The sequence below is a fragment of the Pseudorca crassidens genome, chromosome 14 (genome assembly GCF_039906515.1).
Source record: "Pseudorca crassidens isolate mPseCra1 chromosome 14, mPseCra1.hap1, whole genome shotgun sequence".
Classification (NCBI taxonomy): domain Eukaryota; kingdom Metazoa; phylum Chordata; class Mammalia; order Artiodactyla; family Delphinidae; genus Pseudorca; species Pseudorca crassidens.
This window is the reverse complement of record NC_090309.1, coordinates 84,981,308-85,008,966: the sequence shown is the minus strand read 5'-3', so window position 1 is coordinate 85,008,966 and position 27,659 is coordinate 84,981,308. Positions and strand designations below refer to the sequence as shown.

The window sequence follows — 27,659 nt, the reverse complement described above, 5'->3', positions numbered from 1 at the left end:
CAGATCTTGGGCTCAGCCGTGCAGGAAGGGTGGTCCAGGTGGACACAGCCCTCTCGGCCTCCTGGGACCTGAGGCCAGTCAGCTCTCTCTGCTGCGGTTCCCGGACTTGCAGCAAGCCAGATTGTCCCCCAGCCTCACCCTCCCATGTCCACGTCCTGCTGGACCACGTGGAGGCCGTGGCCTCCTTGCCCCGTGGCCGCAGATGGAGCCCGAGGTGAGCCTGGCAGCCGGCACAGATGGCCCAGTTACCAGGCGCCCACATGGAGCTCCCCACGTCTGTTTGCATGCGGGCTGCGATAAGAGCAGGCAAACATCCTGCAGGCCACGCAGGCTGAGGGGTGTGGTTCCAGAAAGAGAAGGTGCCCCAGGGACAGTAGCTCCTCTCCAGGAGGGTCCTGGGGGAGAAGCCGAGAGAGAGGAGGAATCCGCCCTTACAGTCGGTCTGCCTTTGATTCTCAAGGCAACGCTGTGAGGTGGGAGGAGAGGGGTTCATGATCCACTTCACAGAGAAACAAACAGGCTCAGAGAGGCTCGGCGGCCTGTCCCACATCACACAGCAGCAGACAGAGCCGGCCATCCCTCAGCCCTCCCCAGAGCCGCATGGCGCCGGTGTCTGAAGACAGCCATGTCCCCTTCAGTGTCCACCCTGCTCCCAATAGCTGACTCCCATTTCCCATTTTTATTCACGTGGAGTCTGTCCTCCAAGCCTGGTGTGCCCAGCTCAGTAGAAACAGGCAGGATGCCCCCTCAGGCTGAACCAGCTGCTTCCTCGGAGGCCGGCTGGCCTGCTACTTCCCTTCCCACTCCCTCTGGGTTGGATGGGGGCCTTGAGGGGCGTCTGGTGCCCCCCAGCCCAGATTTCCAAGGGCAGCCATCTCTGGGCAGCCCTCAGAGGGCGCAGGTTGGGGGGCAGCGTGGGTGACCCTGAGCGAGCCCACAGCACGAGGGCTGCCGTCCAGTGAGGCGTCATCCTCTTGCTTTTCGTTCTTTAGACATGGTTTCCTGTAGGTCTGTGAACACATTTAAAATAACTGATTGAACACCTCTGTCCAGTAAGTCCAATATCTGGGATTCCTCAGGGACAGTTTTATTGGTTGGGTCTTTTGCCTCTTTATGAGTCATACTTTCTTATTTCTTCTCACGTCTTGTAATTTGTTTTGTTGAAACTGAACATTTTAGATAAGGCAGCACAGCTACTCTGGAAATCAGACTCTCCTGCTTTCCCAGGGTTTGTTGTTGTTTGTTAGTTCGGTGGCGTTTCTGAACTAATTCTGTAGAGCCTGCATTGCACGTTGAGCGTGGACACTGAAATCTCTGCTCACTTAGTTTAGCGGCTGACCGACGGTCAGAGATTTCCTGAAACGGCTGGAACCAGTGAATCGCCTAGTCTTTGCGGAGGGGCTCAGTGTGGATGCTGGGGTGCAGCGTCCCCGCTCAGTCCCGCTGCTCACAACTCTGCCTTAGCCCTCCAGCTCAGCCCGAGGCGAGGGCTCAGGGCCCCCTCCGGTCTCTTCTGGGTGTGCACACAGCCCTAGACTGTGCCTGGCCTTCCAGGCTCCCGGGAGCCTTTCAAAGCACCTATGCCTTGTCATGGCCCAGTTTTTCCCCGTAAACCTTTTGGTTGGCCTTTGTCTGCCCCACTGTCATCCGGCTTCTCAGGCAGCTGTGAAATTGGACAATTCCATCCAGATATTCTCGACAAGTACCCTCGGGGAAGAAGTTTTTGCACTGGCTGGGCTCTGAGTTGGGTCAGATACAGAGAGCTTTGCGAGCAGGGTCTTCCAGGGAACCCCCAGGTAGGCCAGATGATAACCGTTCTCTGGGAAAGGGGCTCTGAAGGAGCTCCAGCTCCTCTCTGCCCCCTGCGGTGGCTGCTGGCTGTCATCGCGGCTGTGGGTTTTGGATTTTCAAGACTCCCTTAGAGCTGAAGAATACAACAAGACACTACTCTGCAGTAAAAAGAAAAGCTATAGACACACCCAGAAACATGGGTAAATCTCAAAATAATTATGCCAAGTTAAAGAAGATGACCAAAAAAAAAAGAAAAACCATATTATATGACTCCATTCACAGAAACCTAGAAAATGCCAACTAATCCACAGAGCCAGAAAAGTCAGTGATGCTTGAGGTTGGATGGGGGCAGGGAGGGGTGGGTGAGGTACAAAGGGCACAAGGGAGCTTTGGGAGTGATGGAGACGTTTGTCCTCTTCACTGTGGCCATGGTTTCATGGGTGTATACGTAGTCAGAACTTATCAAACTGTACCCTTTAAATGGGCCCAGTTTGTTATATGAATTCTACCTCATTAAGTCTTTTTTTAATGTAACGACTACGTGAGTTACTAGTAGTAGATACTACCTGAAAACAATTTTCTCCCTTCTCCCCCCACCCCCACAGCTCCCATCCACCTGCATCCAGAGCTGACGCCAAGGTGCGTCTCCCGAAGTCACAGGCCACCGGCCAGGTCCCCGTGGACGTGGGCCCCCCTCTCCCCTCCCGCTCCAGCCCCTGGGCCTCTGCCCCTGCTGCTCCCCTGGCCCGCACGCCTTCCCGCGACTGGCCCCTTCCCCTTTACCTGGTGGATACCTACACGCCCTTCAGCTGAGCCGGAGCTCCCCAGGCCAGGGCCGGGTCCGCCCGGGTCTCCCCCAGCAGCTCCACTGCTGCTCTCCGCCCAGGCGCTGCACCCCAGCCCCACCCCTTGATCCTGGAATCCTGTTCGTACAACTGCCTCTGTCAGGAGCAGGGAGGCTCTCGGACGGGCCCTGGGAAGCACTTAGCAGGAGCCGGGCTTCAACATCCGCTGCTTGAAACAAACTCAGCAAGAATCTGGAAACAACCTGAATGTTCAACCCTGGAGGCCCGGGAAGGTGGCTGGCGGCGCCCCTCGGTGGGATGCTCCGTGCTCGGACAGACAGTTCGGGGGCATCTCGGGTGAGGTCGGTGGACCCGAAAGGGCGGGATGCCTGGACAGGTGCCCCACGGGCCGCCTGTTTCCCACCTATGACCTGGCGTGGGCAGGCCTCGTCGAGGGAGGAAACTCCGAAGCTGACCCCCGTCCACCTCTCTCCTCTCTGTTCTCGTGTCTCCTCCGAGAGCCTCTGCCTCCGGTGCGGAGGGACAGTTAGCTCTGCGGGGCCTCACACCCACCAGATCCCCTGGGCCGCCGCCCCGGCACCTGGCCCTCCGTTCCCAGGAAGCCCTCCCTTTGGGAAGCCAGGCCCGAGGCTGCAGAAGCCCCGGTCAGGGGCAGGACGGGGAGGCGGCCGCAGCGGGGCCTCCGCCCACCGAGCGCGCCGGGCCTCCACGAGCTTTGTGCCGCCTTCCCGGGGCGGCCGGCAGCCAGGCAGGCGCCGGCCCGTGGGTGTCTCAGGCCCAGCTGGCCGCCGGCCGCCCTCCTCCCGCGGGCCCTGGCGCACGGCCGCCGCTGGAGCGACGCTCCGACCTTTCCCCCACTTCCCGCTCTGGCCTCCGGATGATTCCAGGCCCCTGCAGTTGACAGGAGTCACATGCGGCTGGCACAGGGCCTCCCAGGCCATCCGCTCCTCCCCTCTCATCGCTTGGGCCTGAAGGCCGCCCGACGGAGCAGGGGAAGACCTCTGGCCCCGCAGAGGGCCGGGCCTCTGGCTGCAAGGCTGGGGCCACGCCCAGTGCCCCGGCCCGGCCCAGGGCCCGCCCCACCACTGTCAGGCTCCTTCCCGCCCCCGCCCCAGACGTCCTGCTCCCGTGGGCATCCGCCCTGGGGGCGGGGCTCAGTGACCCACCTTCTCGCGCTGCCCACGCTGTGGGTGGTCCTCCGCCTGGGAGCCTCCCTGTGGCTCGAGCCTCTGTCGTCCGCTTTTAGTTCCCTGAACACTCCCCCAGGCCGGCTCTCGGCTCCCCCGCCCAGGGTCCCAGCCCCACTGAGCTCCCTCAGCCCTCACACTCCAGACACAGCCCTCAGGACAGAGGCAGACAGCTGTTCTCTTCCCATCAGGCCCGTGACAACACGGGGACAAGGGGCTTTGTCACAGAGCCACCACAGGGCAGCAGGGCCCGGGTGTGAGCGCAGGTCTGCCCGAACCACAGCTGGAGGCGCAGATGGGGTAACAGAGGCACCGAGAGGTAAGCAAGGGCCAGACAAACTGGGCCTGGTGACCCCAGCTCCACACCCTGCCTGGACCCTGGAGCACAGAGCGGGGCTGGGGGAGGCAGGAGGGATTCGGTTGCAACCCCGTCACGCCTGCACGAGGGGCAGAAGCCGCTTCCCGGAGGGCGCTGGGCCAGCCTCGACCCTGCGCCCTGCACCGTGCAGCTCACCGGTTGGGCGGGAATGTGAGGAGGTCACCTTGGCTACTCCCGGCATCTGGACAGGGCGGCAGCATCATGGGAGGGAGCCCCGTCCACATGGAAGCCTGAGGACGTCGGTGCTCCCCCTGCTCACCCTTGTCCTCTGCTCTGGGAAAGTGCTTCTCCCCCGCTGCTTGCTGACTGCCGGGCAGGGGCACCCAGAGTCGGGGACCTGCTCCTGGGAGAGTCGTGGGGACTTAGCGAACTGGGAAGTGGCATCCCCCGGGCCTGCACCCTTCCTGCGTCTCCGGGCAAGCTCTGGTCTGCCTGCAGCTGCCCAGCTCCTGGGTGGGCTGCCCCCTGCCTTCCTGTCCCTGCAGGGACAGCCCCTGGGGGCTCCCAGGCTGCAGGGAGGTGACTGCAGTCCCTGAGCGAGCCCTTCTTATCTAGAGCTTGAAAGGACATGGTGCGAGGGGAGGAGGACCCAGAGCTGGGGGCCTGGGACAGGTGAGAAACGGAATCCAGTGGTACTTATAGAGGTGTCCCAGGCACACAGAAACACCCACGGGGCCGATGCCTAGCTGCTGCGCTTCTCTGCTGTGCGACGGCATGGTCACTGAACCTTTCCTGAGCTTCAGTTTCTGCAGTTTGAAAACAGGAGCCATGATAAAACCAGCTTCGCGGACGTGTGTGAAATGGAGAGGGTGCTGAGCTGGCTCAGAGTCTGTGAGCCAGGGATGCTGTTAGGACGTCCCGTCCCGGCTCCAAGCGCCTGCCCCCACCTCCTGTTAAGAAACCACAGCTCTTCCCCTCCCCTCCTCTGCTCTTCGCTCCCTTTCCTAACAATTTGGTCCAAAGCTTCGGGGAGGCAGAGCAAGGTAGGCATTGGTACCTGGCTGGGCCTAGAGTGGGTGTGGGGCGAAGAGGGCGTCCGCCCAGACTGAGAGGGTGGGGGGGCAGTCCGTGGAGCACGGGTGGGGAGTGGTGCCCAGCGGAGGCCCAGAGCGGGCATCATCCGTCTCAGAGACACCTCAGAATTCTCCGGCCTGGCGTCTTCCTCAAGTAGTGTGACGTCGTCTGCTCAGGGGCTTCTCCATCCTGGGGGTACTCGGTTCACCTCGCCAGTGTGGACAAAGCCAGCGCGCTGGAGAGGGCGTCTGCAGAGAGCATCTCTCTAAGGATGCTGTCAGATTCTGGACAGAGAGCTGTGGGTGAGCCTGGGAGAGGGGCCTGGAGGGGGGAGGACAGAACTGTGACCAAATCAATGAAGGCCTCATGGGGGGGACAGGAGAGGTGTGTAACCCCAAGGGACAAAAGGGGTTGGAGGGATGAGAAGACTGGGAGAGAAATCTGGGTCCAGCGTAGTCAGAGAACCCCACTGAAGGCAGCCCTGAAACTGGGGGTGCTCGAGCACCCCTGCAATGAGAGTGCTGGGAGGGCAGGGTCTCAAGTGGCACCTACCGCCTTACGCAGGTGAGGCGCGGCCGTGACAGATGTGCGCGTGTGCGTGTGCCTGTGGAGGGTGGGTGGCCTGGTGGGTTTGCCAGTGGCCTGGCCTCTGACTCTGGGAAGAGGTGCTGTGGGCCGGGCCGCCTGGGGCCGCTCAGGAATTCCTGAGGGAACTGTGCCAAGTCAGCCTGTTTCCCGGGACACTTTCAGCCGTGCTGTTCCTGCCCCAGGGAGGTTTGCCTGCAGGTGGCGTGCCAGTCTGGAGGCAGAGGGAGGAGGAGGCTAACTTTCTTGGGCTCTGACCTCACCCTGGGCACAGTGCTGGGTGCGGGGATTCTGGCATCTCAGCAGGCGTCCTGGTTGCAAGCAACGGAAAATACTCTTAGTCAGAGAGCTGGGAAACCATGGGAAACAGGAAAGAACCACAGCTAAGGCCACACCCACAGCGTCCCAGGACACGTCCTCCACCCACCCCGTCACTGGTGGCTGCAGGGCCCTGCACTGGGCCCCAGTTCCCCTCTGGGCCTCGCTCAGGGTGAAGGCTAAACCAAGGTCACTGCCAGGGCCTGGCCACTGCAAGAGCAGGGAGGTGAGCCTGGGCCTCCGCAGCGGAAGACAAGCCGTCCCCCTCTGTGACTTCCTACCCAGGGATTCCCGGAGGCAGGGTTTCTGGAAGGATGGGATGCAGGGTGGCCCTACATACCCACATCCCCCATGACCCCATCCCAGGACTCTCAGAAAGGTGGGGAGTTAACCGGAGTCTAGAGAGGTAGAAGCTGTGTGGGGAGGCCTGGAGGCTGTGATCTGGGAGGCCTTCACAGAGGAGGTGACGGTGATTCTGGACCATGCAGGCTGGGCAGGAGCTCCCTGGGAGGAGACATGGAGAACGTGGGCAGAGAGCCGGGCCTGCTTCGGAGCGGCCGGGCTTTGCTGGGAGTGCCTCAAGCGGGAGCTCAGGCTGCAGACCTGGAGGGACAGAGTGATGGAGCCGCCTGCCTCCCCCTTAAAGGGTGTCCTTCCATGGGAAGGGCTGGGCACATGTCCACCCCTCGGCCCTGGGCCCCTCCCACTGATGTGGGCACCTTCCCAGTGGCTTCCCAGGACACCCCGAGGGCGCAGACCCAGGCCTGGGACTTGAATTTCTCACTCTGCTGCTGTGTGTGTTTGGAACTGGCCCGGAGGGAGGTGGAGCCACTGAGGGGCTTTGAGCAGGGGAGCTGCAAACCCGCTCTGGGCTACAGAGACAGGATTCTGGGTCCAGCTGGACCAGAGACAGGACATACTAAGGCCAGAGGCAGGGCTGTGAAGGCTGTGATGAAATCCAGACACAGACAAGATGGTGGGGGACACCCGTGAGAGGGGCTCCATGACTGGTAGCTGGTGGAACACAGCTTTACGTGAACAAACCTTCCCGTCGGAGGGAAGGCAGCAGGACAGTCCCTCCGGCCTGTCCAGGCAGCAGCCCTCGCACACGACATCCCTCCCCCAGAGCAGGGCCCTGGGCGGCAGGCTCAGGGCCAGGTGGCCTTCTGGGAAGGTGGCTCTGATTTCCTGGAAGAACCAAAACAGCAAACGCACAGCCTTTCTCTGCACTTCCCACTGTGCCCCGGCCTCTGCTCAGGGAGAAAAGGCTGTGTACGCAGCCACACTGAGAGGGTTGGCTGGCTTCCCCAGCGGTTGCTGGGACCCAGGGGTTGCTGGGACCCAGGGGACGGATGGCAAAAGGATCTGAGGGCACAGGGACCCAGGAGCCTGGGCCGTTCCCCACGGAGCTGCACCTCACACAGGGCGGGAAGCACGGCCAGGGGCCTGGGCATCCATGAGCAGCAGGGCAGGGCCTGGAGACCGCACGAATCACTTGCGTGTGCGCATGCGTGCGTGTCTGCACTCATGTTGGGGGGTGTGTGCACGTGTTGGGCTGCCTCACGCCTTTGCTCAACAGAGGCTGAACAGGCCCAGCACATAAGAATGTAGCAGGGACCAAGGTGGTCGAACCTGCTTTCAGGCCTCTCAGGCTATGGGGGAGGCAAACAAGATGTCACCGGGGTGCACAGGGAGACACAGGAGCACACTGATGGGCCCTGGCCCGGGGCATCTCAACAGAAGCTGAAGGATGAGTAAATGTGTGTGGTGGGGGGAGGGTCAACATTCTGCGCAGAGGGGACGAGCATGGGACATTCTGGATCGTTCATGGAGCACAGAGTGGGGAGTGTATGCATGTGCACTGGTGAGGAATAAAACAGAAACCCAGGGCTTTCCTGGTGGCGCAGTGGTTGAGAGTTCACCTGCTGATGCAGGGGACACGGGTTCGTGCCCCGGTCCGGGAAGATCCCACATGCCGCGGAGCAGCTAAGCCTGTGTGCCGCAACTACTGAGCCTGTGCTCTAGAGTCCGTGAGCCACAACTACTGAGCCCATGTGCCACGACTACTGAAGCCCGCACACCTAGAGCCCGTGCTCTGCAGCAAGAGAAGCCCGTGCACCACAACGAAGAGCAGCCCCTGTTCGCCGCAACTAGAGAAAGCCTGCGTGCCGCAGTGAAGACCCAACGCGGCCAATAAATAGATAAATGAGTAACTTTAAAAAAAAAAAAAAAAAGAGTACTACTCGTTTCCGGCTCCAGCCATAAGAGGTAACAGGTATCAGACTTACCTTCCCACCATAAACAACTAGAAAACTGGGCAGACTATATGAAGCAACTGTTTTCATGCACTGGATGACACTGCAGGGCAGTGGTCCCCAGAGAAGGACACACATGAGGGCAGCTTCTCTGCCTGGAGCCAGCCCAGGCACTTCCTATACCACACACAGGAAGTGAGGCCCAGAGAGTGGTGGTCTCACCAGACAGAGACAACAGAGGCTGGAGTTCAGGGCAGCTGAGGTGGCTAGAATTTATGGGGTCTCAGAAGAACAGAGAAGAGACTTCAGCCAAGAATTATGCATAGGAGGAGCCCCAGAAGGTTGTGTGGGCGTCCCCTTGAGTTTTTGGAGCAAATACTAAGCTGCACAGGTGCCGGGCAGCTGTCAAAGAGCCTCCTGGGAGCGGTAAGTGGAGGGAGACTCCAGAAGACACCCTGTAATGGGGACATCAGAGTGATAAGACCTTGCCAAACACACTAGGTATCCAGTGGTGACCTCAGAAAAGCGACCATCTTTTAAAATTTAGGTTAGTGCGGTATCATTTACATATAGTATAATTCACCACTTTTAGGTGTACAGTTCTGAGTTTTGACAAATGCATACAGGCATGTAATCACACTACAATCAAGATATAAAACACTTCTGTCACCCAAAAACATTCCCTGTGCCCTTTGACTGTCATCTTCTCACCCTCCTCCAGCTCCTGGTGAAAAAACAGCACTTTCAGTGTAGAAAGACACTAGCCCTGGAGTAAGGGCTGCTCTAGACTAAAAGCCTGAAAACAAGTCTTGACAGGATAAAACTAACTTGCAAAAAAATGTAACTAGCTGCTAAAACAAAGCTCGGTAATCTTTAAAGGAAGACAACACAATTCAGACTCTCAGCAATGTAGTTCACAATGTCCAGCATCCAACCAAAAATGATTAGACATGTGATAAGGCAGGGAAATGTGAATCATAACCAGGAGAAAAGTCAGCCAATAAGGAGCCCTGGTGAATTCATGGGGCAAGCAGGCAATACTTTTTGTCCTTATGTATTTTCCCACTGATAGATGATACAGTTGCCATAAAAGTGTTAATATTGAAAAGGAGTCCTCAGAAGCAAAAGAAAGAGGACCTCAGGCATTAGAGCCAGCCAGAACCCAAGTAGATCAAGATGGCCAGTAAGTACACAGTGTGGACAGGCCTGGAGCCAGGCACTGGGACCCAGAGATGTGGGCTACACAACCACATCCCTGAGAAGTTCAGCCTGGGTGAAGACAGACGTGAGAACTGCGCAGATGGTAGATGCCAGCAGAGAGGCACAACAAATTCTCGGGGGGTTAGAGAGATCACCTGTTCCTGGCGGAATTATGGAAGGCTTCACGGAGGAGACTCCTTTTGAATTGAGCTTTAAAAGATGGTTGGATGTCAACTGTATCTCAATAAAACTGGGGAAAATTAAACTTAAAGATAGTTGGGAAATAAAGAAAATAGTTTTTAAAATCACCCATTAAATCATCCCATTACCCAAATGTGATCACTGTTAGTGTTCTAGTAAGTTTCTTCTTTTTGAATTCTCTTTTTCTCTTCTCCTAAACGTAGCTCAAACCTTGGCTCCTCAATTCTGTTTTGCATTTTCCAGTTGAGGTCATTTCAAAATAGGATTTTCTGAAAATTCTTTGTAACATACTGTTTTTTTGTTTTTGTTTTTTTTTGCGGTACGCAGGCCTCTCACTGTCGTGGCCTCTCCCGTCGCGGAGCACAGGCTCCGGACGTGCAGGCTCCGGACACGCAGGCTCAGCGGCCATGGCTCACGGGCCCAGCCACCCCGCGGCATGTGGGATCCTCCCGGACCGGGGCACGAACCCGTGTCCCCTGCATCGGCAGGCGGGCTCTCCACTGTGCCACCAGGGAAGCCCTGTAACATCCATTTTTGACGGCTGTGAAATATTTCGTTAAATGTTTGTGACATGGTCCAATTAAGCTGTTCTCTGTTGCTGAATATTTAGGTTATTTTCAATTTCTACTTAATGCTGCAATAAGCATTTTGTTCTCCCCTGTTGATGATTAGGCCCTCAAGTTAGATTCCCACGAGTGGAATGATTGGCTCAAAAGATATAAACATTTTGAGGTTCCTGATACCTATTGCCAAATGACTTTTCTACATTTGACTTTGTACAGGCTTACACTCCCTCCATACTTACTCTCTTATGTTGTAATATGTGCTTTCATGCCTTCTCCCCAACGAATCATGTCCTATCCACCTTCCTATCCTCAGTGCCCAGCACAGGGCAGGATTCCAGTGACATCTATTGCACCAATTGTAACCACACTTTTGTGAAAAAAAAAAAAGGAAGGGTCAGAGTCAGGGATAAAAGCCCTGAGAGATTCTCCAGGAGCCAAGACTCGGCCAAGTGTAGGTGGACACGTGGGTCTCTGGAGCCTGGCTCGAACACCTGGTGTGGAGATGGGGCAGCTCTGAGAGATCTGCAAGTTCAATATCTCATTTGAAAGCTGGGGAGACTGAGATCCAGGTGGGGCGGGCGGCTTTCAAGGGCCCAATGCCTGTTCCTCTGCGTAATGGCCCCAGTGGTGTGGACGGGCAAGCCAGGATGTTGGGGCATCAGGCACCCACCGCGACCCGCACAGCCAGGGACCTCACGTCACAGCACTCACTCTGCTGTGCTGTGCATGTGAGGAGGTGGGACAAGAGGCAGAGGCCAACCCCCTCTGAGCCAACAGTTGGACTCAACGACAGGAGTCGGGAGAACGATATTTGACTTGGGGGAAGCAGGGTTTGCTCTCTGTTCCGTGAGAGGTTCCTCTTCTTATCGTCCAGGGAAGACCCTCTAAATGGCTGTCACCCCTTCAGAGACCCAGTGTCACAGAATCACACCATCTAAGAGGCGTCTGGAGCAGGAAGCTCTTCCTCAATCTCCCAGACCAGCTTCAGCCTCTGAGAAGCAGAGACCGGGAGCAAGTGTCTGAACCTTTCTGAACCTCAGCCTCTTGTCTGTAAACAGGGGCTGGTCCCGCCTGTCTCCAGGGCTACTGGGAGCACCCAGTGGGGTGGTGGCTGCAAAGCCCTCGGGCCTTGTGCTTGGTGCAACGTCATTCAGGACCCAGGCGGGCGCTGCGAGGTGTACTCTTTAGAAACCCCGATTCCCCATCATGGCTGAGTCCCACTTTTCTCATCCCCTCCGGTTGACACCCCAGGGATCCGCACCTCCCCTTGTTCAGGACCTTCTGGGTCCGTCCCACACTGAATCTCGACAGGTCTGGTGGCTCATTTGGCCAACAGAAGGGGCCAGAAGTGAAGCTGGGCCAGTCCCAGGCCTAGACCTCGAGAGACCTGGCAGCCTCTGCGCTCCTGCAACCCAGTCGCCATGCTGTAGGGAAGTCAGGCCATCCTGCTGGAGAGGAAGGCCTGAATGCAGCTGCCAGAGTGAGGCTGGCCAACTCGGGAAGCGGGGTAGCCACGGCCTCAACCCGCAGAATCGTGAGAAAGAATAAATCACTGTCATTTTAAGCCACTGCGGTTTTCGCGGGGGGTGGGGACGCTTTACTCGATGACAGATAACTAACACCCCTGCCCTGCATCCCAGCCTTCCCTCTGGGTCTCTCCAGTGCTGTGCTGGTAAGTGTTTAACAAGCAGCTCTCTGGGCAAGGGTGGGGGGCTAATCTGTAGTGTTTTTCCGATCTCTGTGGTGTCAGTATTCTCATCACGGCTGATTTCAAGCTACAACGTGACACCGCTAAACATGGGCTGGAGGGGACGTGCAGAGTCAGGGTGCGAGCCGGCTCAGGCCACCACAGCTCTCCTCCCTCCAGCACGTGACAACCCGCAGAGGTCGGTGGTGAGTGAGCTCAAGGCAGGTGACATGTGTGGCTAGAAGCATTTTTTTCACAGGCACTCAGAGTTCCGGGCTCAGCCTTACCTTCAGGGCAGCAGGTGGCGGAAAGAATTTGGAGTCACGCACACACCCGCCTCTGCCTCTCCGCCTTTGCCATGTGGAAGCAGGGCCCTCGGCAGGAGAACTGGGGCCCCACGTCTCTGATGTGGGCAGGTGAAGGCCTGCGGAGGCGGCAGCCAGGCTGTGTGTGCCGGGCTGAGGCGCTGCCCTAAGGCCAGGGCAAGGGCCGGCCGGAGGAGATGGGTCTGAGCACCAGCCCTTAGCTCAGCCCCTGGGGAGTCCTTCAGCCGAGTCCTGAGCCCTGTAGGAGCGGAGGGCATGCATCTGAGTGAAGCCCTGGGGACTGGGGAGCCTGCCCTGTGGCTCCATACACCCCCGCCACCCACCGGCCCACACGCACACACACGCGCACGCACACACACACAGCAACCCAAAGGCGGAGAGGCAAGGACAGCAAGGGCTGAGACTTGCTCTTTGCCGCCAGGACCTCAGCAGCTCTCGGCCCCTGGGTGTGATGGTTAGTTTCACGTGTCAGCTTGGCCCGGCTCTCATCACCAGTTACTCAGTCAACACTACCCTAGGGGGTAGCTGTGAAGGGGTTTTGTCCACGCGGCTAATGTCTACAGTCAGGTGACTCTAAGTAAAGGAGGTCACCCTCGATAACGTGGGAGAGTCTCATCCAACCGGCGAAAGGCCTTAATAGCAAAGCTGAGGTCTCCGTGAAGACGAAGAAATTGCACCCGTGGCTGCAGCGGCGGTCCTGCCCAGGAGGCTCCAGCCTGCTGCCTGCGTCACGGATTTCTGACCCGCCTAAGCAGCCCTCACACATGTGCACGTCGGTTCCTTGTGACAAATCTCTCTCGCTCGCTCTCTCCCCAGATACACGTGTAATCTTATACAATATATATTATATAATACATATTATATATGGAAATCATATATATACATACAGAGATTTATTGCAGGGAATTGGCTTCTGCAATATATATATACACACACATACACATCCATATATATACACATACACAAATACATACCTATGTACAGCTACACACACACACACACACACACATATCCTACTGGTTCTGCTTCTCTGGTGGAATGCTGCATGATACACTAGGGGTGCTCAGAATCCTGTACCATGAGTGTGACCCTCAATAGCAGAAGACCCTCGTCTCAGCCCCTCAGCCGAGGCAGGGGTGCCTCTCCTTGCTGGGGGTGAAACAGGCGAGCGTAAGGCAGGGGCTGCCCCCAGGGTACCCGAGGGGATCTGCAGTCCCAGTGCTGCGGCTGCAGACAGCGCTGCAGAAAAGCCTTATCTCCATGAACGCTTTGTGCCCTGAATCCTTTCTCCTCCCTCGAGAGAGGGCTCGGGGTTTCTGAATCCAGAGCTTGGGAAAGGCTCCCGGGCTACATCTGGGTGTAGCCCGCCCCCCGGCGACGGGCCCAGAGCCGCCATCTTGAACCTCCTTGAGCTGGGAGGTGGGAGGACTGGAGGGAAGAAAGGGGACGCTGAGAGGGACGTACAGGTGCAAGGCTGACCCTGCACTACTCGTTGGGTGTGGACGGAGGCCAGCGGAGAAGGAGCCGGGCCCAGCCCTCCAAGCTGCAGGTGGGCAGAGGGCGACACTCAGAGGGCGTCAGGGAGGACTTGAACCTGGAGCGGGGAGGGGAAGGGGAGGGCTTGCAGCAAGTGCTGACGGGAAAGGCCTCTGCTGGGTGCTGAGATCAGAGGTAGAAAAGCAGCAAAGACGCCGCCTGGGTAGTTTGGGGGCAGACAGAGACATTGGGGTGAAGAGGAGGAATGTGGGTCCCTCCTTCCACCCTGATGTCTGGTTAACATTGAGAGTAGTTGCAGGGCGTGGATTTGAATTTCAAGAACCTGGACGGTGGCAAGGCTTCTCTGAAGGAGGCCACAAAAGGTGTCTCAGAGGGTCATCGCCCTAAAGCTCAGAAACTCAGGTTTGTGCCACTGGTGTCATGACCTTGGTCTGTCTGGCATCGGGTTCTCCAACCATAAAATGGAGGACATCTTACCTGCCCTTTGCGTGTCCTTTTACGGCACAGCCGAAATGAGGCTGAAATGGAAGTCAGACTCCTCTCACACTGTTGAAAAGAATTGAGGTGTGTGTGCGCGTGTGTGTCCACACTTGAGGACACACATAGACACAATCGGTGCATCAAGTCTCCTCAGCATGGAAACACACAGAAGGTGGCTTTGACATTGAAAATATGGTCCTGACAACCCAACAAACACAAACTGGCAAAAGATTCAACCAGACACCTCACGAAAGAAGATGTACAAAGGGCCGATAAACACATGAAGAAATGCTCAGCATCACTAGTCACCAGGAAATACCCATGAAAACCACGCTAGTACGTGACTTCAGTCCCTCTGGACAGCCAGAATTAAAAAGCCTGGCAATATCACAGGTTGGTGAAGTTGTGGAGCAATTGAGGCTCTCACACGATGCTGTTGGGAGTGTAGAAAGGCGGAACCATTTGGAAACACAGTTGGGCAGAATCCTATAAAGTTAAACACATTTACCATGTGGCCCAGCGATTCCGTTCCTAGGTTCTACCCAAGAGAAATGAAAGCATACATCCACACAATGACTTGAACGTGATAGTCACAGCAGCTTTATTCCTAAACACCCAAAACTGGAAACAACCCAAATGTGAATGGATAAATAAAATGTGGTACGTCCATACAATGGTGTACTATTCAGCAGAAAACAAAAAAGCCCAAATTACTAATATCAGTATACTCACCAACATGGATGAATATCAAAAACATTGTGCTAAGCAAAAGGAACCAGATATAAAAGAATACATGCTGTGCGTTTCCATTTACATGAATTTCTATCGTGACAAAAGGCAGACCACTGGTTGCCAGGGGCCCAGACAAAGGGAGAAATTCACTGCAGAGGTGGACAGGAAAGTTTGGGGGTGGTGAAATGTTGTGTCTTGAATACATACTCACCGAACTGTACACTTTAAATGGATGTATCCCCTTGAGCAGAAATTACACCTTAAAGTTGGTTTTTTCAAAAAGATAGCTGAAGAGCATGGTCCCAGTCTCCACACACTTTCCTAAAGGGACTGACAGCCTTTCCCACAATGTGTTAGAGGCTTCCCACGGTGAAACCACCCTCATGTCACTAGCCTGCTGCTGTCTTTTGGGAAGTCCTTCAGAGAAGGCTCCAAGCCCAGCTCCCCCTGCCCCCAGCTGGACCGCAGCGAGGGATACTCATTGGGAAATTTAAGAGATTTAATTCTGGTACACTTTTTCAGTTACAAGAGTCAGAAATCCCAACTCAACTAAAGGAAAAGAGAAAAGGAGGGGGAATTTACCTGCTTACACAGTTAGGAAGTCTGCTGACATCCAGGCCTCAAATGAGTCATCAGGGCACTAATTAGGTCATCTCTGCTTCTCCGTCTGTTTTGGCCCATCTCTCCTGCTGCTGACAGACTCCCTGCACAGGGGTAGTTCTATGGCCCCAGCACATCCTCATAGCCACCCTGGAGAGGAAGGAACGGTGATTCCTACCAGCCGCAGCCCAAGTTCCAGAAGAAGCCTTATTGGTCTGGCTTATGCCACATACTACCCTTTAACCAATCACTGTGTCCTGAGGAATGCAGAATTATGATTGGCTGTTGTTGCCACTTGGTGGGAGAGGGGCTGGTCAGATCTTGGTCACATTTTTCTGATGAGGCCTTTCAACCCTCAGGTAAATTCCTGGAGAGGAGCAGACATGTGAGAGAAAGAGCTTTGTGCAACTGCATTGCAGCCTCTAAACTCCCCAGGATATTTGTGGGGAGGGAGGAGAGCTCCAGGCCCCTGACCAGCCAAGAGGGCCAGCTAGGTGCGTGGGTTTGGATATAAAATCTTCTTTTTAGGTTTCCATAGGTACTGAAGGGTGTGAATACAAGTAAACAGAAGGAGGCCCCCGAGGCAGCAGAGTTCTAAGATGGCCCGCATGATCTCTCACACTGGCCTTATGCCCTGTTTAAGCCCCTCTCCTTGAGCATGGGTGGACCCATGGCTTGCTTCTAGCCAATGGGATACGCCAAAGATGAGGTCACTCTGATGACTACATTCCCACCCCAGCCCCCATAGAAGACTCTGTCTTGGCTGACCAGAGAGAGTGTCTCTCCTGCCGGCGTGCAAGAAAGGGCTGCCATGCTGTGCTGCCTATGGCAGGGAAATGTAGGCGGCCTCCAGGACCTGAGTATGGCCTCCAGGACCCAAGCACGGCCTCCAGCACCTACATGCGGCCTCCAGGACCTAAGCTGACAGCCAGTAGGAAGTCTGGCCCTCAATCATGGAGCCGCAAGGGAAGGAATTCTGCCAACAACCTGAGAGACCATAGAAGCAGGTTCTGCCCCAGTTGAGCCTCCACATGAGAACACAGCCCAGATGCCGCCTTGACTGCAGATTAACGAGACCCTGAAGAGCAGAAGCCCCAGCTAAGCTGTGTCCAGACTCCTCTTTCATTATCTCATGGAAACTGAGATTTTAAAAAAATGTGTGTTGCGCTTCCCTGGTGGTGCAGTGGTTGAGAGTCCGCCTGCCGATGCAGTGGACATGGGTTCGCGCCCTGGTCCGGGAAGATCCCACATGCCGCAGAGCGGCTGGGCCCCGTGAGCCATGGCCGCTGAGCCTGCGCATCCGGAGCCTGTGCTCCGCAACAGGAGAGGCCACAACAGTGAGAGGCCCGCGTACAGCAAAAAAAAAAAAAAATGTGTGTTGTTTTAAGCCTCCAAGTTTGTGGTAATTTGTCACTCAGCATAGAAAATAAAACACCCGCATTTTTTCTCTGCAGCAGGGAACGACTGCAGTGGCCACAGATGGGACCCCCAGCTCCCAGCCTTGCACCTGTCAGTCTGCTCTCCACACCACAGTGAGAGGCATGGTCCTAAAATGCAAATGGGATTGCCTGTTCCTGTAAGTCCTATCAATGCCTGCTCTCCGCTCTCAGTATAAAATGCAAACCCTTTAGCATAGCCTGCAAGGCCCTTGATAATCTGGTCTTTCAAATGAGTTCCCAACTGCCACCTGTCTGTGTGTGGGAACTGGAGACCAGTTCCCCCCAGCCCCTCATGTTCCAGGCTTTCATGATCCACACACACACACACACACACACACACACACACACACACACACACTCCTTTACTCTTCCTTTTTTCTTTCCTCCTTGAAGCTCAGCTCAAATATGGCCATGAGGCAGGGTTCTGACCCTAGGATGAAGTGCGTATCTACCCTGGGCTCCCCCTTCCCCGTGCAGTTCCTCTGGCCCAGACCCCAGTGCCTGGTCACCTATGTGTCCCCCCAATCCCCATCGTGCCCCAGACTGTGGACTCTCGGAGGGCAGGAAAGGCTCACTGTCTCTGGAACCTGGGAGCAGCTCAGGGCTGGCCATCAGGAAGGGTCTGCTGAAATGAATTAGTGAATAACACGTCCACTTTCTGGATGGGGGTGACGGTCATTTAACCCTTTCGTGCCCTCTAAATGAGGAGTGGGAGCTACACATGAATGGGGCAGGCTTGGGAACAAATGCGCCCCAACCCCAATCCCTGATCTGAACTGCCATGGCGTCTGCAGCCCAGCTGACGTTTGCTGGAACCCAGAGAGCCTGGTTGGGCTCTTTGATCTGTGCTTCTGCCGGTCCGTTACCACCATACCAGCAAGGTCCTCTCATACCCAAGAAGGGGAAACTGAGGCTGAGGCCAAAAGGAGCCTGCCTCACCATGACCACTGCCGCCCCTCCCCAGTGGCGGCCAACAGCCTGGGTGTGTCCCTCTGCAGGGGAAGCAGGCCAGGCCCACCCACAGGCTGGGGAGAGATCTTCCCCAGGGTGGGGCATTTCCTGCTCTCGGGGTACCAGACAAAGCCCTCAGTGGGCCCTGTGGGACCAGGAGCTTCCAGCACTCCTTCCCACGTGCCTCCACCCCGAAGCATGTGCTGGGCCTGTGACACCCTCGTCCCTCCCTTCTTTCGCCGCCCAGAGCTCTGTGAACCAGGAAGCCAGAAGGTGGGGAGACTGAAGGGTCTCCAAGCCCCGCTCTGAAAAGGCTGAGCAGCAAAGTGTGTGTGTCCGAAAATGCTCGAGGGCCTGGCTGCAGGATGGGGTGCCCTCTGAGCGTGCCCTGGGACCACCCCAGCTGAGGCCGGCCCACCAGCCAGGCGGTGCAAGCTCAGTGGCTTTGTTTCCTACACCAGCGTTCCGGAGGTGCTTCCCCCAGCCCTGTGGGACTCTAGCCCCTGTCCCTGCCAAGGTTCCTGGGGGTCCCACATCCGGGGTGATGGGTGCCGTCCCAGTGTGAGGTTCCCAGCTGCCCCCTTCTCCCTCAGTCATAGAATAAGAAGCTCTCCCACCCCCAAACTCACAAGCTGGTTCTGACATGAAGGCAAGGCTGGGTCCAACCAAGCCAAAAAAATTACCTGCTCGGGATGGGGATAATTTGACTGCCTATAAGGGCCATGTTTTGTGGAATATCACCTGCAATTCTTTTTTTTTTTTTTGCTGTACGCGGGCCTCTCACTGCTGTGGCCCCTCCCACCGCGGAGCACAGGCTCCCGATACGCAGGCTCAGGAGCCATAGCCCACGGGCCCAGCAGCTCCACGGCACGTGGGATCCTCCAGGACCGGGGCGCGAACCGGTGTCCCCTGCATCGGCAGGCGAACTCTCAACCACTGCGCCACCGGGGAAGCCCCTCACCTCCAATTCTTAACACAACCCCGCTAAGGAGGTATGATTGCACCCATTTTAGAGTTGAAGAAACTGACCTCCTAGGAAGGTAATGGTCGCCGCCCGGGTGACCACAGGAGAAAATGGAGGGAAAAATGCTCTGTAAATATGTGTGTAAGGGAGCATCATGACGGCTCATGTGTGCCGGCTCTTAACTCAGGTGGCCTGAGATCTGGGGTCAGGCCTTGAGATCAGACAAATCAGAGGTCAGAGGTTCCCACTGGGAGAGAGTCAAGCCTCCCTGGGTCCGTAATCGCTGCCCAGGCTGGGGGACCTGCCCCTGGGAAGCCGTCTTCCTGCAGAAGGTGAGGTGCCTCGTCACCTGGCAGCTACCACGGCTCCTCAAGCCTCCTCCTGAGCCCAAGTGCCGGGGCGTCCAGGTGCCTGCAGGGCCCGAGGCCCCAGGAAGCCCCGTTAAAGGAGCCCGGAAGGCAAAGAGCAGGCCGGCGTGCTGCACGCAGTCCGGAAGTGGGAGTGCGAGGAAGGCGCTGGAGGGCGGCTGGTGTGATGAGTGAGGACTTCCTGCTGAGGCTCCCTTCCCTGGGGGTCAACCCCTGCCTGAGCCAGTCAAAGCGGCTTCCCAGCACCAGAGAGGATTGGGAAGCAATGCTGCTGATGAATACGGGCGAGAGAAGACGGAGGGCATTTGCCAAAGACGAGGAATTTGAGTCTTTCTCCCGGACCCTCGGCCAGCCTGTGGGGCTGCCATCTTGGTAGACGCCTGATGAGGGGCCATGAGCTTCAGAATGATTCCCTGGCAGGCTCTGCATTTATCGGGTTGGTATATATGCTGGAATGGGGGTATCAAGCTAAAACTGCATCCCCGGGACTTGTGGTACCTAGCTAATGACAGATAGCACGGCCAACTCAGGCAAGGGCTGAGGAGGGACTTCCTGGTGAGAAGGCTAACGCTCTATATGAGAATGGGCTGCCAGGTGCGGTCACACAGTCTGGAGGCCTGTGATACTGTGGGGTCCTGGGAGGAGCTGCCCAAGCCCCCAGAATCTCAGGACTGGCCCTGGGGCCCCAGCAGCCAGCGTACCCTCGGCAGGAATCACTCCACAGCCCTGATGGATTTCTGCCCTTTCTGGCTTGGGCACATCTCAGGTTGGGGAGCTCGTCCCTTTCAGGGCATCCCTGCATTTATCACAATCCTAACACATATTCCCATTCACTATCGGTGCAGAGGGAGAAAACACGGCCAGTCCCAGAGCTGGCTGCAGAGCTGTTCTTGGAGGAGAGCCACCTACGCGTGGGTCACTGGTTGTGGAGAGAGAGTCCCCAAGGCCTGACCACTCTGGGTTGGGGGTGGGACGGAGTTAACGGAGTGGGGTTGAGGGAGCCGGGGACGAGAGAAGAGGGGGGCACGGCACGTGGAGAACAATCCCTGGAGGACAGAGGACTTGGGCTTTTGTAACAGGGATGTTCCGTTTCATGTTGTCATTGTTTATCCCCCCTCCTTCAGCGTGACCTTCGCTCAAGGCGTCCACACACTTGGCCGTGATGGACAGGGGCTTGTCCAAGGGGAGTCCGTGACCAAGAGATGAGAAGAAGAGGAGAAATTGGTACAAACAGGTCTGAGAGCCAGAGGTGCCTGGGAGAGATGGAGCCCTCGGGGGATCCCTGGTGATACTGGAAAGGATGCAGATTTCCAGCTGGATGAGGGCTGCACGTGAGCACTTGAAGCTATTCTAGCTGAGTCATAAGGAACAGGGGGGCTCGGGAGCGCTGAGGGTCTGGGAACAGCCACGGACAGTACTGTGGATGGAGATTGCTGTTGGGCAAAACAGGCGTCGGTCTCGCTAAGAATTGGGGTGTCAGCTCTGCGTGGTGCATCCCCTTTCCTGGAAACCCAGGTTCCTCAGGGTGGTTGACAGAGGCCCCCCGCAGCGGCCCCCGCCTTCCTCCAGCCTCCCAGGACTCCCTCCCTCTCGGATCCAGCCACACTCACAGTTCCCCAAAACTCCATGCTTTCCCCTCTGGCCCGCTTGGCCAGGTATGTACTGCTCCCTTATCTACACGTGCACAGGTGCACACACACCTGTGCTATCTGGAAAACCTGCTCTGATTCATCTCTTACAGTGAATTATTTTTAAAAATTTTTCTTACTCTGTAATAATTTTAGATTTACTGAAAACCTGCAGATAGTACAGAGAGTTCCGGTACGCCCTCCACCCAGCTTCCGCTAAGGTTAGCGTCTTACATAACCGTGGTTCGTCAGAATGAAGAAATCAACATCGGGACAACACGACAGACTAAACCGCAGACTTTATTCAGATTTCACCGGTTTGCCCACAAATGCCCTTTCATTACTTCCGGATCCCATCCTGGATTTCGCGGTGCATTTAGTCCTCGTGTCCCCCTAGTCTCCTCCGATCTGTGATGGTCCCCCGTCTCTCCTTGACCCGTTTTGAAGGGTCCTGTGAAGCATTTTGTAGAGCATCTTTCAATCAGAGTTTGTCTGAGGATGCTCATGGTTAGACTGGGGTTGTGGAATCAAGGAAAGAATGACACAGACGGGAAGTGGCCTCCTCGCCTCACCTCGGGGGCCTGTAATGTCAATACGACTTATCACAGTGAGGTTAGCCCCCGTCACCTGATCATGTCTGCCCGCTCTCTCCACTGTGAAGTTTCTATTGCCCTTTCCATACTGTATGTGTTAGAAGTGAGTCACTACATCCAGTTCCTACTCTGGGGGAGAAGATTTAGGCTCCAGTCCCTGGAGGGGGTTATCTCTGCATGTCATTTGGGATTCTTCTTGGGGGAGAATTGTCTCTTCTCTGCCATTTGCTTACTTACAATGCATTTTAATGATCTCCGCTTTAAGATCTTCATTAGGTCTCCTCCTTCCAGTTGAGCTGAGTGGCTAAGACAGCTCCCCACCCCCCATATTTCCACAGCCTGCTGTGCTTTCCGCTCTCGTTGCACTTACCAAACTATACCGTTATCACTGCTTTCCTTGTGAGCCTCCCTATCACTGGACAGCTTTCCTAGTCATCATTTACGAGTAGTTATGCGGCAGGCACCTCTCAGTATTTGTGTGAGCATCATCTCATTTAATCCCCACAACATTCCCGTAAGTAGATGTTATTACCATCCCCATTTTACAGAAGAGGAAACTGGGGCTCAGAGAGGCTAAGCAGCCTGCCTAAGGTCACACAGGTAGTGAGCAGAGTCCGTGAGGCCAGGAACTGTGTCACACCTATCTCTCCCTGGTGGCTGGCAGAGTGCCGGGCTTCACCATCAACTTGCTTGCCTTGCAACAGAAAGAGCAAAAGCCAGAGCTGCTGTTGTCCACACCTGCTTGGGGGAGCTAAGCACAGGGGCCAGGTCCTGCTGGCTTACTGCCCCAAGTCTCCGCGAGGCCCCCGGGGTGGCGGCACCAGCAGAGGCGTCGCTCCTGGCAAGGAGGTTCCCACCTCTCAGCGTCCCTGCCCGTTAGGAGGGAGAGAGAAGGGCAGTGAAGATGGCTCCCAAATCGTGAGCCCGAGCAAACTACCTCTCTCAGAGCCCACGATGGGGTGGCAGCCTAGCGAGTGACCCGAGGGACCCAGCGGGGATCCATGAGTGACACGGAGCCAGAAGGGTGTCCAGGCAGGGGCTCCGGACAAATCAGGGCATGAGGCATTTTCTAAACTCATCCTGGCTAAGCAGTTCACTCATTTCTTGGCCCAATCAACACGGGCCTGCTCTGAGGTCAGAGCTCCCAGTTGAGGGTAGAGACAAAAGGGTAAATAAACAAATGGTAAATATAACAAATGTCACTGTAGAGATGCCGCACGGGGACACCGAGGAGGGAGGGGCACTGACTGCACCTGGGACGGGGGCTTCATGGGGAAGACGAGGGGCTTCAGGGCAGAAAGGGAGCCGGGGAGCAAGGGCCACCACCCAGGAGCCCCTGGTACCCGGGAAGCAGCGGGCAGCAGGACCAGCCCACCCGAGGGAAGCGGGGCTATGCCCCCTGGTTCTGCTGTGCTCAGCTCTGAGCTGGGAGCTGGTACCTCCTTCGAGGGTTTAAAATCCATTCCTATGCTGAGTCAGGCCAGCTTGGGACCACCGGGGCAATGCAGCCCAACCAAGGCTCGGCCTGGCGCTCCCCAGAGGCCAGGCGTGAGGAGCTGGCGTCCCGGCAGGTCCCAGCTCAGGCCCTGCAGGGCCCGTGCAAGTCCCCCTGTGAGACGCTTCTCCACCGGCCACTCTGCCAGCACCTCGAGCTGCCGCCCGCTGGCCCTGCTGCCCGCCTGGGCTGGTGCCAGCACTGCACTGGGTCACTGGGGAAGCCGGGCTGGCAGCACCTCCAGGTACAGGCCATTGGCCAGGCGGACAGCCTGGGCGGCCGCGCGGACACTTGGAAGGCTGCCCGCCTAGGCCAGCAGGTACTTGGTGCTGTTGCCCAACACCGCACTGGCCTCTGAGGGCTTGCTTCTGGGGCTGTTCTCAGGACAGTGGCCCTGGGGTGTCCTCCAGGGGGCCTCACAATGTGGTGGAGGGCACTGAGCCCGGAGGCGTGGGTTCTGGTCGTTTGAGAGTGATTTGGATGAGTCGTTCCCCTCCTCTGGGTCTGTTTCTCTTCCCACAAAAAAGAGGAGGACGGACTAGATGAGTACTTCTCGCAGCTTGCTCCCTGGACCGGTGGCAGCAACGCCATCTGGGAACGTGTTAGAAATGAAAACTCTCTGACCCCCTTGGAGACCTGCTGTGTCAGACGCGCCGGGCTGGACCTAGCAGTCTGTTTTGACGCAGCCTGCAGGGGGTTCTAATGCTGCTCAAGTGTGAGAACCGCTGGACTGCCTGCTCTCCTCCCAGGTCTCTCCCCAGGCTTATTTCCACCTATCGGGCACCCGCTGCCTAGGCACAGGTGAATGAGGTGTGTCGTCAACACTGAAATGTCACCTCCACTCCCTGGACGGCTACCTCCCACTTGTCCCTTAACACCAGCTCCAATGACATCTCCTGCAGAAATGGTCCCAGACGGCCCTCCCGCCAGCTCCGCAGGCAGAGGGAGTCAGGTCCCCTCTGCTCCCCCCGCACCTGCGCCTCCAGTGTGGCCGCTGTGGACAGTACATTCCCTCGTTTGTAGGTCAGTCTCTCCTGCCGAATGGTGGGACCAAAGGGGAGGAGCTGGTCTGGTCCCTCCATGGTCCCCTAGCACCAAGCACACAGCAGGGCTCTCCTTCCCCACAGCACCACAGGCTGTCCTGCCCAGGCTCTCAAGGCCCCACTGAGCACCCATCCCCTCCGAGAAGCCTCCAGGGGCCCACTACGCCCACATCCGCATCCCAAGCTTTCCTTTGGCAAATGTTGCAAGTTGGAGGCCCCTCTACCCGGGCCTGGGGACCTGACATACACACAGCCCGGTTCTCCCTCTTAGAAGGTCTGAAGATGCAATACACAGAGAGGTCGTGCCCTGGCCTGGGGACACACAGAGAGAAGGCAGAGCACAGCAGCCACGAGGCAGCCGCAGCCACCATGAAGGGGACTCACACGTGCTCTTAGTGCTTGTTTTCCAGGAGGAGATGGTTGGGAGAAAGATGCACTGGACGTGGGTCTGAGAGATGGAGCCTGGCTCCACCTGTGCCAGCCAGGGCTGCTTCATCTCTCTAGTCCTCAGTTACTACCCCATTTTACAGATGAAGAAACTGAGGGTGTTAGGAGTGACGGATGCCTGCTGTCAGGTTGGTGGATCAGTCATCCAACAGGGGGGTTGGTGGGTCGGTGATTCATTAATCCATCCACTAATCAATCATTGATTAGGTCGCTTAGTCAACCAGCCTGCTGGTCAAGCAGCTAGTCAGTTTACACCATGTTCCGGTCCTTGTGTGGCTTCCAGACAGTGAGCTCAGCCCAGCGAAAGAGAAAGGCAGGAAGGATGGGCCGGACCCAGGCCTTGCCAGCAGCCAGCTCTCCCTGGCCCTCCCACCCACCCTGGCAGCAGTCGGGGCAGGGAAGGCAGCCTCTAGACTCGCTTTGTTCCTCTTAGCTCCACAGCTGGGCTCTGGCCAAAGGCTGAAACACTCAAGAGCTGGCAAAACCCGGGCTGGCCAGCGTGCCACCTGGAGAGGGGATGCTGAGGGTCAGAGGAAAGAGCCTGCCTGCCCGCTGTGGGTCCCTGCCTCTCGGCAGCTGCCAGGCCCAGGCAGAGTGAAGTGGAGTCACGCCAACCATCTGTTTCTGACTAGGCCTTGAAATCAGCTCCTCCAAGTTCAACGTGGAAAGGGAACGACCCTTGTGGAACCACGGTTATCCAAGATGGAACGGACCTCCAAAAACATCTAGTACAGAGATTCCCAGATTTGGGCATTTCACTGACCATAAAATATCAGGACAAGTTTGAGGGGCTGCCATAGGGTTGCCAGTGTTTTGTTCTCACAACTTAGAGTATGATGTACCATCTGCTATCACCATCGCTTCCTAAAAGACGTGACACTGTAACAAGAAAAAATAGGAGGATACGATCTCTGAGTAAGTGAGGGTCTGCAAACTGGGCTTAACTATAGGAAGAAATGTATTCTTTGCCCTTATTTTTCTCATTCATAACAAAACCTTGAAAGCTAACTTGATCACAATTCAAGACTGATTATTTTGCAGGTCAGGAAACAGGCTCAAAGATGACAAAGAGACCTGCCCAGGTGATCCAGCACTTTAATACCAGGAGCTCGGACACCAACCCATTACTCTGTCCAGGGTCACTCCAGCATCCTAACTGGGTCCTCAGTGCAGTGGGCAACTGCTGTCGCTCTCCCTGGCCAAGTCCTTAACACGTTTCCCGCTGAGTCTGTTCCAAACCTTTCTCATCTCACTAGGGCCCCCTCCCCAGCAGATGGCTCCTAACGTCACCAAGAAGGTAGATCACAGGTCATCACCCTGGCCGTCTCTCCTCTGCATCCCAGAATCTTCCTGACTCCCCAGCCACCTTCTCTTCCTTCCCCTGTTCTCTGATGAAGCAGGTCCTTCCTCCTGCCCAGGGCCAGCCTCCCTGTTAAGTGCTCTCCCAGCCCTCCCCTGACACCACTCCCCAACCTCCTTCCCTTCCCTCTCCCTCTTGCGTCACTCGTTTTCCTCCGCTGAGCCCTTCACTTCAGTGTATAAACACGCTCAAGTTCCTGTACTGTCATTTAAAATTCCTTCAAAGTTCACAGAAACCGAAATCACGATGGCTTTCAAATACATGAAAAACTCTCAAGGAAACCCCACCAAAGAAATGCAATCTACTGTTATGAGTTCTCATTTTTTCCACTGAGCTTGGTAGAGGTCAAAAATTCCAGATGGTTCAGTATTAGTGAAGGGAGAGGGGACTGGCTTTGCAGTTCACTGTTCACGGGGTAAATGGACACAAAAGCATGTTTGGAGGGCAATTTGACAATTTTCCTCAATTAAAAATGCACATACCCACGTATCAGAATTTTCGTAGCAGCTTTACTCATAATAGCCCCAGACTGGAAAGTCCTGATGTCCATCGACAGGAGACTAGATGGACACTGTGCTGTATTTTATATCAACAAGAATAAATGATCTTCAACTACATGTAACTCCATGGCAGACCCAACAGAGAACAAACCATATGATACTCTTTGTACAAGTTTCAATACATGCAAAAACATCCTATCGTGTTAGAAGCCATGATAGGGATTATCCTGGATGGGGTCAGGGAGGGGGCTTCTAGGATTCTGCTAATACTCTGTTTCTTGATCTCCATGCTGGTGACACAAGTGTGCTTGCCTTGTGAAAATTCACCGAGTTGTACACCTAAGTTTTTGCACTTCCCTATATCTATGCTATACTTCGATAAAATTTATCAAAAGGGAAAAAAAGGGAAAAGGAAAAGAAATGCAAGAGCATTTCCAGCAATTCCAATTCTAGGAAGTAATCTTGTAGTTATTTTTGCATGTGGGCAAACAATGAATGGACATGATGTCCTGGCAAACTGGAAATAGTCTAAATACCCCAGTGATTTAAGCAGGAGTGGTTAAATAAAGTACAACACGTCGATATAACAGAATAGCATTTAACCGTGATAAATCACGAGGGTGACCTTTTTGTACTGATTTGCAACAGGCTCCAAGACATGTTGTGAAATCAGCAAGCAAGATGCAGAAGGTGCACAGAACGCTGCCTTCTGTGTAAAAGTATTTTTTCCGTATACACAGACTCTCTGGGAGGACCCACGAGAAAGTGGTGGCCGTCTAGCTGGGGGCATCATGCTCTACTTTATCCAGGAGTTATCTGTGTCGAGGCCCAGTCTGCCTGCTGGACCGCACTCTGCCTGAGGGTCTGTGGGGCCTGGTGCCAATGAGGGCCTCGGTGATGGCTCTGTGTCAACGACTTGTAACTGTCTTCAGTTTATAAACATGTCAATATCCACTGACTATAGGCAGGATCAGCATCTGGGGTTTGGCAGCAACCACAGACTGGTGTGTGTGTGTGTGTGTGTGTGTGTGTGTGTGTGAGAGAGAGAGAGAGAGAGAGACAGAGCGAGAGCGAGAGAGAGAGGCGGGGGGGGGGGTGCGGGGGAGAAAGGCTTCATGGAGAAGCCGTATCTGGGTAGAGGTGGGGAAGAAGAGAGAAGGGACAAGCATAAGTGAAGACCTGTCTCTCTGTCACATGGACCGATGCAGGAAGGGTAGGGCCTTACGCTTGAAGAGCCCCGAGCCAGC

At 55.9% G+C, this 27,659-nt stretch overlaps 1 long non-coding RNA gene across 4 annotated transcripts; it reads left to right on the top strand.

Annotated features, from left to right (window-relative positions):
* The first annotated feature begins 3,493 nt into the window (after positions 1–3,493).
* Positions 3,494–21,106, top strand: LOC137205478 (uncharacterized). Of its 4 annotated transcripts, none has more exons than XR_010934162.1 (4): positions 3,587–4,103; positions 4,719–4,775; positions 4,916–5,146; positions 10,064–10,478. It is a non-coding gene; the product is annotated as an uncharacterized lncRNA (long non-coding RNA). The 4 variants fall into 4 exon arrangements; XR_010934161.1 differs by lacking the exon at positions 10,064–10,478 and adding an exon at positions 20,471–21,106 and having other exon boundaries at positions 3,589–4,103; XR_010934163.1 differs by lacking the exons at positions 4,719–4,775; positions 4,916–5,146; positions 10,064–10,478 and adding an exon at positions 20,471–21,106 and having other exon boundaries at positions 3,494–4,103.
* Positions 21,107–27,659: the final 6,553 nt, after the last annotated feature.